The sequence below is a fragment of the Dendrobates tinctorius genome, unplaced genomic scaffold, assembly GCF_039654945.1.
Source record: "Dendrobates tinctorius isolate UK_male_01 unplaced genomic scaffold, ASM3965494v1 ptg000158l, whole genome shotgun sequence".
In the NCBI taxonomy this organism is placed as follows: Eukaryota; Metazoa; Chordata; class Amphibia; order Anura; family Dendrobatidae; genus Dendrobates; species Dendrobates tinctorius.
This window is the reverse complement of record NW_027361825.1, coordinates 33,141,955-33,154,344: the sequence shown is the minus strand read 5'-3', so window position 1 is coordinate 33,154,344 and position 12,390 is coordinate 33,141,955.

Here is a 12,390-nt window from a genome sequence, read left to right as displayed (position 1 = left end):
TTTATGGTGAACCTGGAGGAGGAGTTTTTGTCATCTTGCTCTATTAAACCTCTTGCATACTTCCGCTACATTGATGACCTGCTAATAATCTGGACAGGCTCAAAAGATGATCTGCTCACCTTCCACAATAACTTCAACAAATACCACCCAACCATCAAGCTCACCCTCAACTTTTCAAAGTCCCAAATACATTTTCTGGACTTGACCATATACATCAAGGACAACGCCATACAAACATCAATTTACCATAAGCCCATAGGACATTCGGCATATCTTAGATGGAACAGCTTTCATCCAAGACACACAAAAAAATCCATCATCTACAGTCAAGCTCTGAGATATATTTGGATCTGTTCAGACAGTAAAGACAGGGAACTACAGATGCTATCACTTAGGAATACATTCCTACAACAAGGATACAATCCACTGGTAATAGATGAGCAGATCCACAGGGCTACAAGAATCCCAAGAAGCAGCCTCCTGGATTGCAAACTGAGAGAGGACAGCAACAGGGTACCTCTTGTGGTCACATACAATCCCCACATGAGCATCCTAAGGAAAATTGGTGCTGATCTCCAATCCATATTCCACAGAGACTACAAATTGAAAGACATATTCCCAGAACTACCACTTATCTCCTACAAACAGCCCCCTAACTTAAGGAATCTCCTTGTCAGAAGTGTCCTCTCATCACCATCAATGACTGGCACATTCCCATGTAACAATAAAAAATGCAAAACTTGTACCCACATATTACCAACAAATATAGTCCGCATACCAAACACAAATCAGGACTATAAGGTCATGGGTTCCTTTTCATGTACATCCTCCAATGTGGTGCACATGATACAATGCACGAGGTGCCCTGGAGCTATCTATATTGAGGAAACCATGCAAAAACTACAAACAAGGATGAATTTACAAAGACATACAATCAGGAATGAAATGGACACGCCTGTGGGAAAACATTTCTCTGGTACTGGACATTATATGACAAACTTAATGCTAAAAGGTCATTTCAAGGATGACAGTGAAAAAAAAATTTGGGAATTAAAACTTATAAGGATGTTCAATATTTTGACAATAGGACTCAATATAACACCTGGATTTATGACTCACTACATGGACACAGTTCACACTTCCACCAGAAGGACTCCAGACAACTAAGAACATCATTCCCACTGCCTTTCCATTTGTAAGAAAATGCTAATTCTATTTCCTTGACTTATCTTTAGGAGGCATCACACCTCCCACCTAATGAACAAATATCCTACTGTAGTATCCCTTAAATGTTGTGCTTTTTTCTTATTAATCCATTTGTTATCTTGCCTAAAGAAGGAGCCTCTGTGCTCTGAAAGCTTGCAAACATATTATTTTCTGGTTAGCCAATAAAGGTATCACTCTAAGAATATCATTTTTGTTAGAAAACGGCGGAACGCACTAAATAAAAATAAATAATAAAGTGCGTTCGCTGCTCGGGGTCCACCGTGCAGTAGGTGTTACACCGCTGCTAGGTAATAATAATAATAATAATAATAAATTTTATTTTTATAGCGCCGACATATTCCGAAGCACTTTACATTTCAGAGGGGATTTGTACAGACAATAGACATTACAGCATAACAATAATCACATACAGTAGATTATAACAAATACCAAGAGGAAAGAGGGCCCTGCTCGCAAGCTTACAGTCTATGAGGAAAGAGGTAGACACGAAAGGTGGGTGGTAACAGTTGCCCTGATTGTATGGACCAGCCATAATGTTAAGTGTGTGACAGTACAGACACAGAGGGCTAATGGATGCATAAAGCATGTGGGAACATGATGCGGGGAACCTGGTTATGGTAAAACTTTTGGCTGAGCCACACAGGGATAGATTAGGTTAATGTGTTGAGGCGATAGGCCAGTCTGAATAAATGTGTTTTCAGGGCACGCTTAAAATTGTGGGGATTGGGGACTAATCGTATTGACCTGGGAAGTGCATTCCAAAGAATTGGCGCGGCACGTGTAAAGTCTTGGAGACGGGAGTGGGAGGTTCTGACTATTGAGGATACCAACCTCAGGTCATCAGCAGAACGGAGGGCGCGGGTAGGGTGGTACACTGAAACAAGGGAGGAGATGTAGGGTGGTGCTGAGCCATGGAGGGCTTTGTGGGTGAGGGTAATAAGTTTATACTGAATTCTGGAGTGGATGGGTAGCCAGTGTAATGACTGGCACAAGGTAGAGGCATCGGTGTAACGATTGGTGAGGAATATGATCCTGGCTGCAGCATTCAAGACAGATTGGAGAGGGGAGAGTTTGGTAAGAGGGAGACCGATTAGAAGAGAGTTACAATAGTCGAGACGAGAATGAATAAGAGAAACAGTAAGAGTTTTTGCAGAGTCAAAAGTAAGAAAAGGTTGAATTCTAGAAATGTTTTTGAGGTGCAGATGACAAGAGCGAGCCAGTGATCGAATGTGGGGGGCAAAGGAAAGCTCGGTAATGACAGACGAGCAATATGGTGGTATAATGCGCACGGGTTAGACTTCACCCGAAGTGCGCAAAGCGGGCTCTGTTCACACAGAGGCGCCGCAACATAAACATACGAAAACGCTGAGCCTGTTAGTGTGACAGACCACAGGGAAATGCACACACGGTATCTGGTCACAGGAGCAGGACCCAAGGCAGAGGAGCTGCGTCCGTCTAGACCTACTGTGTGTGCGGCGTCGCTACTGCGGGCGTCAAGGAGGGCTGCAACTGCAGCGCGGCGTAGGGCACGGCCGCTAGTCGACAAAGCTAGTAGGCAGGCGCAATGTCGGACACTAGAGTAGAGGTGCGGTGTGCACAGTGGCCTAAGGCTTGCCACTGACTGGCGCTGACCGCTGCACTAATTCCCTATCCACATGCGTAATATCAGAGGGAAGGGGTTTCAAATGAATCAGTCACCAGAGTCATACATCTGTCACCATTCACACATTTAGCTTGCAAAGTCTATACTAGCGCATGACTGAACGGTCATGCACGCTTTTTATAGCCGTGCGGGACCTTCCAGATCTCCGAGATGGACCAATGAGATCTGGAGCAGAACCTGGGCACATGACTCTCAATCCCCAATGGGAGATCACCTTGTGAGCATGCCCAGTAGGAGTACGGAGGAACTTAGTCTCTGGAGCGGTCTGCTGCAAAGTAATCTTCTCTGCAGTAGATAGACAGCAGGAGACAGCAGAATGCGAGGCTCTGGACTCCTGTAGAGCAGACGCAGAAACCAGACGCCTAACAATTTTTCTGGCTAACATGGTACCACAATATAATTTATTATTGTACATCATATTTTTTTGGATAAAATACGTATTCGAGTTAATAGGGGTTTACAGAAATTTCTACCTTTGATTAATGGTTTTTCATTCAGACACGAGGATCTTGAAGGTTTTATTCCAGGTTTATATAGACAGGATCTGGTCCATTTGTCAGACATCGGTCTTGACATTTTTAATTTAGATTTACAATCCATGGTGGAAAAGTCGCTGTTTTTCTCTGGGGGGGCCAAGCCTCGCTGAGCCCTGGCTCTTGGGAAAATCGCCCATTGTTTCTTTGGTATGGTACTGTAATATTGGGTATTTATATGGAATTATTTATTAATGGATTGGTTATTTAATTATAATTAACCCAAAATAAACTCACGGCCACTTTTCTTCCACTGTTAAATGGTGTTGTGACTTTTATTTTATTTATATTTAAGTTGGTTTTCTATGGCCATGTCAGCCCCCCGTAATAAAATAACAGCATAAAGGGGGGGTTCCCATGGCCATACAGGCCATATTTTTATCTATATTTTGTCTTGCTTGGCAGTTATTCTTTCTCCTCAGAGAAAGGTGAAGGATAGGTCATGGCTTTGTACACTGGGGTCACCAAAGTGGTCAAAACTGGTTCTGACCAGTTTTCTTGGCTCCGTTTTAATGGGCCAAGATTGGTGGATATGTGTTTTGGTGGTCTTTTTGAGTATATATATATAAAGCCGTTTGGGCAGTTTGTCTCCTCATTCAACGTTTTTCCTGAAGAAAGAAGATCCCTCCTCCCTCCCTCCCTGTTTAATTTAACTGTCGTGATGTTTTATTTGAGGGAAAATCGCCCGTTGAGGGGTGGATTATTTCTTTGGTATGGTAGTATTGGGTATTTATATGGAATTATTTATTAATGGATTGGTTGTAATTTAATTATAATTAACCCAAAATAAACTCACTGCCACTTTTCTTCCACTGTTGAATGGTGTTGTGTCTTTTATTTTATTTATATTTAAGTCGGTCTTGTACGGTCATGCAACATAGTGCTGTATATAACTTGAGTAACAGACTGGAAAACACTAGAATAACGGCCTAAAATCCCCATATTTTAATCATATGGATGTATGAGGCGTGTCAAAGATATGCCCCTCTGGAAAATATGTTCCCTGTTTTTTAAAATAATACAACATAGTGCTCAATATAACCTGAGTAACAGACAGGAAAACACTTGAATGCCAGCTTAAAATCCCCATATTTTTATCACACGGACGTGTGAGGCGTGTCACAGATATACCCCACTGTAAAATATGTGGCCTGCTTTTTACAATAATGCAACATAGTGCTGTATATAAGTTGAGTAACAGACAGGAAAACACTTGGAATAATGGCCTAAAATGCCCAAACTTTAACCACACGGATGTATAAGGTGTGTCACAGATATACCCCACTTTAAAATATGTGCCCTGTTTTTTAAAGTAATGCAACATAGTGCTGTATATAACTTGAGTAACAGACAGGAAAACACTGGAACACCCAATCATTTGTTTGTTCTTTCCTTCTATGATACTCATCTATAAGTCTGGTCTTTACAAGCTCTAGTGTAATGTCTGCTTCAGGTCTTGTCTCTAGTGCATTTATCAGAGCAGTGCATCAATCTGGTAAATTGCACAATAATATTGCTGCTATATGGCTTTTCTTAATGTCTTCACCGACTGATCTCAGCTGTGCTACCACCTCCATCATGGAGTTTATATGCTCCTGCATGTCTTTCTTTGAAACTTAACCTCATCTTGTAAAGTTTTCTTAGCAGGAATAGTTTGTGATTTAAGCTGGATCTTTCATGCAGCTTTCTCAATGCTTCCCCCATTCCCTTTGCTGTATTCTCATTCCTTATGTGGATTAACTGATCATCCTCCACTAATAAGCTGATAGTAGCTTTTGCTTGTCTGTTTTTCTTATCCCGTATCTGATTATTATCATTGGGTCTGTCTGTAGTGATTACCTCCCATATATCATCTTTAGACAATAACATTTCTACACTGCGTTCCAAATTATTATGCAAATTGGATTTAAGTGTCATAAAGATGTAAATGTTTGTTTTTCAAATAAACTCATAGATGGTATTGTGTATCAGGGCTCTTTGGATCACTGAAATCAATCTCAAATTCCTGTGATAATTAGTTTACCAGGTGAGCCCAATTAAAGGAAAACTACTTAAGAATGATGTTCCACATTATTAAGCAGGGCACAGGTTTCCAGGAATTTAGGAAAGAAAAAGGACCTCTCTGCTGCTGAAAAGCATCAAATAGTGCAATGCCTTGGTCAAGAGATGAAAACATTAGATAATTCCCAAAAATTTAAACGTGACCATCGTACTTGTTAAGAGATTTGTGGTTGATTCTGAGCACAGACATGTTTGTGCTGATAAAGGCAGAATGAGGAAGGTTTCTGCCAGGCAAGTTCATCGGATTAAGAGAGCAGCTGCTAAAAAGCCATTACAAACCAGCAAACAGATATTTAAAGCTGCTGGTGCCTCTGGAGTCCCTCGAACTTCATGGTGTAGGATCCTTCAAAGGCTTGCTGTGGTGCATAAACCTACTATTCGGCCACCCCTAAAAAGTGTTCACAAGCAGAAATTGTAGCAGTGGGTCCAGACATACATGAAGACTATTTTTCATACAGTCTTGTTTACTGATGAGTGTCGAGCAACCCTGGATGGTCCAGATGGATGGTTGGTGGATGGCCACTATGTCGCAACAAGGCTGCGACTTCAGCAAGGAGGAGGAGGAGTCATGTTTTGTGCTGGAATCATGGGGAAACAGCTGGTAGGGCTCTTTAAGGTTCCTGAAGGTGTGAAAATAACCTCTGCAAAGTACTGTATATAGAGTTTCTGACTGACAGCTGTCTTCCATGGTATAAAAAGCAGAAATGTGCCTTCAGGAGCAAAATCCTCTTCATGCATGACAATGCACCATCTCATGCTGCAAAGAATACCTCTGAGTCATTGACTGCTATAGGCATAAAAGGAGATAAACTCATGGTGTGGCCACCATCTTCCCCTGACCTCAACCCTGTAGCGAACCTTTGGAGTATCATCAAGCAAAAGATCTATGATGGAGGCAGTTCACATCAAAACAGCAGCTCTGGGAGGCTATTCCGACTTCATGCAAAGAAATCCAAGCAGAAACTCTCCAAAAACTCCCAAGTTCAATGGATGCAAGAATTGTGAAGGTGATATCAAAGAAGGGTTCCTATGTTAACATGTAACTTGGCCTGTTAGGGTGTTTTGGAGTTAAATAGCTTTTTTGTTCAGTGAATGTGACCTCCTAATGCTGCAAATTCCACAAATGAACATTTTCAGTTCTTTAAAACAGATCAAATGTTTAGAAATTCTAATGTGCCTAATAATTTGGAACAGTGCAATTTGAGTTTTTATTCACTTTGGAGATTATACTGTTATCATTGGGAGGTTTCTTCAATAAAATTTGATGTATACTCTAACAGGTGATGACTTTTATTAGACTGACTGTCATTTGTACTGACTATTTAGGAAAATCATAGAAAAATATCATTTGCATAATAATTTGGAACACAGTGTACTTTAAACTTCCATAACTGATAGTTCTCATTCTTCAGCTTAGCTATTGTGGATTTCAGCTCTGAACTGTTGCTCATCTTTAACTGACTTGTCTTACTTGTTTGGAGAAAATTGCTCTGAAGTATTCTTTTGCATTCACCAAGTCTTTTTGTCTTTTTTTCTGGGCCCATAACCTGTTGCATAGATTGGTCGCAGAAGAAAACTTGTTTGAGTAGATTATATGGGGTAATTCAACATTTATCTTCACAGAAAATGAGGTACACGCATCAGCTTCTTAATACAGCATAACAGGAAGTCCGAAGGACCTTTTACTTTTTTTTTTGGCAGTTGCTAATGTGATTCAGCATGCCATATCTCACCTTGTCATTTATTGATGGCGAACTTCATATTTCTGCACAGTTGTTGCAGAAGTTGTAAGATAGCAAAAAGTGGTATTAAATAGTGCAACACCACACAAGAGAGCTATAAATAAACATATAAAATGTCACCAATACAGACCATCACATGGGACAAGTGTCCCGGCAGTATAAAATTAGCAACAAAATGCATAGATATACAGGGGACCAAATTCAAATCAGTCAGCCATCCAGGATATGTCTCTATATGAAATCCTGTAAACACAAACATATAGTCTGCATAAGTATTCCCTCCAAAATCCCCATACAAAAGGCATCACAAGTAGAAAAGGAACCCTCTCACCCAATCAGTTGTATGGTAATCAGAGTAGGTCCAAATAGTGATGACCAGGGAAGTATATACTTTGCAACGGTACGCTGCTTCCAACGCTTTTCCCATCAATAGAGTTCTTCAGGGAAAACATATCACCAAACTTGCCATGTTTGCTCACTGGTACCGTATGTAAAAAGTACCACAAAGCATGATACAGCCAGCCACATCCCACCTTGTCATTCAATGGCAATGAAATAGTTCTGTGTGCAGAGCTGTTGCACAGTGCAAAAAAAATTTGAGCAGTTGTTAACGTGATTCATCATGCCACATCTTACCTTGCCATTTAGTGGTGGTGAAATTGTTCTGCGTGCAAAGCTGTTGCACACTAAAAAAATATTTTTTTGCAGTTGCTAATGTGATACATCATGCCAAATCCCATCTTGTCATTTAGTGGCAGTGAAATTCAGCTGTGTGAAGAACTCATGCAGAATAAAAAAATAACTGTTTTTGTTACAAACGTGACACAGCACACCATATTCCACCTTGTCACTGGGCTGTGAAATTGACCTGTGTGCAGAGCTCATGCAAAGTAAAAAAAAATTCAGTTACAAACGTGAAACAGCACGCCATATCCCACCTTGTCATTTAGTGGTGGTGAAATTCACCTTTCTGCACAGATTTTGCAGAGTGAAAAAAACTTCTGCTCCTGTACGTGATACAGCCTGCCATATCCCACCTTGTCATTCAGTGGGGGTGAAATTCAGCTGTGTGCAGAGCTCATGCAGAGTAAAAAAAAAACTATTTTTTTGGTTACAAAAGTACCTTCCTCCTGTAAATCTCGGCAGTTATGCAGACATCTAGAAAACTTTATTTGCACAAACCTATGTATGGTTCTAAAATGAGACCACTAAGATACAGAGCGGACGGCACCGCTTTTACCTTGCTTGCACAGGTGGTGTACGGCCGGCAGTAGATCCACACTAAGCAATTCCCGGGTGCTTGACCTCGTAGCAATCAATCCTGAGCTCCAAACAGCGGAAAATGGTCGCACTCCAAGGGATGAATTATATTCATTTATTGACACATAAATTACATGTCAAGTCGGGGTAGTGGTGAAAAGTGCAGATAGGCTGACAGCGGCCATTTCGCGCTATCAAAGCGCTTCTATGGGTCAAAGTGTAGGAGGAAATGACGGATTCATATGCTCCTCGCATCTCCATCTCTCCTCCTACCTCAGCTGTTGTCTAAAGTGACAAGTGAATTAAAACCATGTGAAATGCATGATACATACACACCATACATTTTCAACTAACCATCTGCCGGCGGACAAAAAATTCCATTGCTAGATGAGACAAAACTAACAATACTTTGGTCATACTGTGTGAAAGACCTAATACAATTAGACTAACTCTATATGAGAAGGTCTTTATCTAAAAAAGTACAACATATTATACATACATATAAATAAATTCTGCTATACATATACTACCACCAATGCTGTCATTTCTTTAATACATATGCAATAACAATTATTTCTCAATTGCTGGTAAAGCTCAAATTTTTTTTAATATAAATTTAATGAAATATATGTTCTTAATTTATTTATTCTTTTTACAAATCCTAATACAGACTACCCTTGATGTGATTTGACCTCATTTGACCTCCTTTTTATAATTCTACATAACTAGGACCTTTTATATGGCAACAAACTTGTTCACAATTAAAGACTGATCTATAATATTCATTCTCTCATTTCGTCACAAATCTTAATGTCAATATTATGGAAACCAAACATTGACATTTGACCAAATTAATTATGAACATTATTTATAGAAAGATCGCCATATCAACCCTGTCATTAAAACCTATCGGACCTGTCGCCTGTGTATCTAAAATCCATTCGGATTCTCATCTGAGCAAAATTTTATTAAGGTTCCCCCCTTGGGGTGGCAAAATTACTTTTTCAATTCCCACAAAGGAAAGGACACTAGAATCCATTCCGTGTGCACTCCTAACATGACTAATCAAACGCGGGACCCCTTTACCTGTTTTTATTGATTTATAGTGTTCTCGAAATCGAACATATAGGGGACGTATTGTTTTACCGATATAGAAAAAGCGACATGGGCAAAAAAATCACATAGACCACATGATCCGTTTTGCAAGAGATAAAATCTGTCACTGTGTGTCTAAATGCACCCATTTGTAATGTACGATCAGTGCAATGATACCTACAATATGCACAATGCCCACACTTATAATTTCCTTTTGGGGTTCCTCTGTCTAACCAAGTATCCCGTTTTGTCATCACTCGATTCTGGACCAAAATATCCCTAATTCTAGTACTACATCTGTTCGAAATCTGAGGACCTCTCGATACGATATCACTAATACCTTTGTCCTGTTCTAAAGTATACCAGTTTTTTCTAATTATTGATCTAATTTGGTGATCCATGGGACCATATCGAAAACAAAAAGTGAATCTTTTTTCTTTCTTACTCTGCCTTTGTCGTTGAGACAATAACCCTCTATTGTTGTCCTCTATTTTGGATTTCACTTTCTGCAGAGTAGCATCAAGCAAAGTACCCTGGACCCTGAGAATGTTCACCCCAAAAACATTTTTGGCTGAAAATGGTAAACTAAAGAACGAGTCTTTGAAGCCAATTTCTGCAGGTGAGGTTGAAATTAACTAATTTTTGACGTGTCTATTTTAGTGAAAACCTATCATGATGGTCCGTTGCTAAAATTGGTGGAATGTGGTGGTATTATTTGGCACTCAGAGGTTGCTTAGGACTAATTTATTTTTTTTTAATCTGGGCCTAATACTAACAAGCAGGTAGTTGCTAATGCACACAACTACCTGCCTGTTCTACCAGATGTTGGCTCAGAGCGGTCACCGACCCCTCCTGTTGACGTTTCAGCTGCTCCATGTCAACAAAGCTACTCTTCTTCTTCTGGGCTGCTCTGTTCACTGACAACATCATGCTGAGTGACAGCCGGCTTACTGTAGATAGGCAGTGGGGAGCCGGGTATCAATTGGCAAGATGTTGACAGTCATGTCCTGTCAACAGATTAGAGCTGAAGAGAAGACACTGAATTGCTGGCAGGAGTGGTCCGTGACCGCTCTGTGCCAACAGAGATCGGCAACTACCTGCCTGTAAGTTCTTAGGCCCATAGTAAAAAAATTATATAGTTCTGGATAACCTCTTTAAAATGAATGTTTATGTAATATAATGCCAAATATGTCACCTATTGTAGATGCTTTTCAATTTACCAATTATGGTATGTCTTTTCAGGTAAGAGAATTTGTCCTGGCAAGAGCTTGACAGTTTTGGACCTTTTCATTTTTATCACCACCCTTCTGCAGAACTTCACAGTCAAGTCACCAGTGTCCTCGGAGAAGATCTCAGTCACTGCGGTGGGATGAGGACTTGGGCATATTCCTACCACTTTTGAGATATGTCTTATACCCCAAACATGTTCTGAAGAAGAACAATAATATAATAACCTGTTAGAACCTAAGCGATTAGGAGATTAGTGAAGTGTTTATGAGTGCAGGAAGCAACATGATTATAGGGAAGAAAGGTAACATTCCAAGTACTACTCAATTGTATCATTAGCTTATGGAATATCCAACAATTTAGAGAATGGTACTGAGCTGCAATACTTGGACAAGAGTATTGCTCTTAAGACAAATAAACAAAAAATCACAGTGGCGTCACGTCTACAGAGCAGAGGCTTCTTTTCCGGTCCTCTCTGTAGACGGGGGGGGGACTTCCGAGGGCATTCTGATTGACATGAGCAGATGACATGGCTCACGAAACCATCATTGATTGTGGGTACTTCACACTAGACTTTGGAAATCAAGGTCCCAGAGTCTGCAGGAAAAGTGGAGATGCACACAATCCAAGCTGCTTGAGGTCTAGTGTGAAGTTTTCACAATCAGTGATGGTTTGGGGAGCCATGTCATCTTCTGTTATATGAAACTGTGTTTTATCAAGACCAAAATCACCACAGCCATCTGCCAGGAAATTTTACAGCACTTCATGCTTCCCTCTGCCGACAAGCTTTTCAGAGTTGGAAATGTAATTCTCCAGCAGGACTTGGCACCAGTCCACACTGCCACAAGTACCAATACCTGGTTTAAAACCAACAGTATAACTGTGCTTGATTGGCCAGCAAACTCAACAGACCTTAACATTTCGGATTTTAAAATCATTTTTTCAAGTTGGTGTAATAAGGTATTCTAATTTACTGAGATAAAGACTTTTGGGTTTTTATTGGCTGTAAACCATAATCATCACCATTAACAGAAATAAAAACTTGAAATACATCACTCTGTTTGAAATGAATCTATCTAATATATGAGTTTTACTTTTTGTATTGAAGAACTACACTACATGGACCATTACAGGACACTTCTGTGTATAGAATCTGCTAAGTTGTGTAACAAGTTGGCACGGGGTGGTAGTCATGACTGAGTTTCTTAAACCAACAGTCCAGAAGCACCCTGGCCCCTTGCACATGAAAAAGACAGGTGAGGTCCCAATCCTACAGCACAGTCAGTTACCTTCTTTCCATACTCACTTCAGCCACTGAGGGTGAAGATCCAGGAAAAACACAACAGGCACAGTTCTGCTCCAACAGGGAAAACATTACTGTACATGAAATAATACTTCCTGCTCTGTCCCTGCAGCTACTTGAGGCCAGTCAGTATCAGTGGCTCCCTCCTGAACTGGAGAGCCACAACAGTCTTTCTGATGATGGTCCCACGGTCCCGGGGTAAGTCTACACTGCCCGGCAGACTATGGCAGGTCTGCAGCAGCTTTATCCTGTCGTTCTGCAGCACCTTCTGCTCCTGGC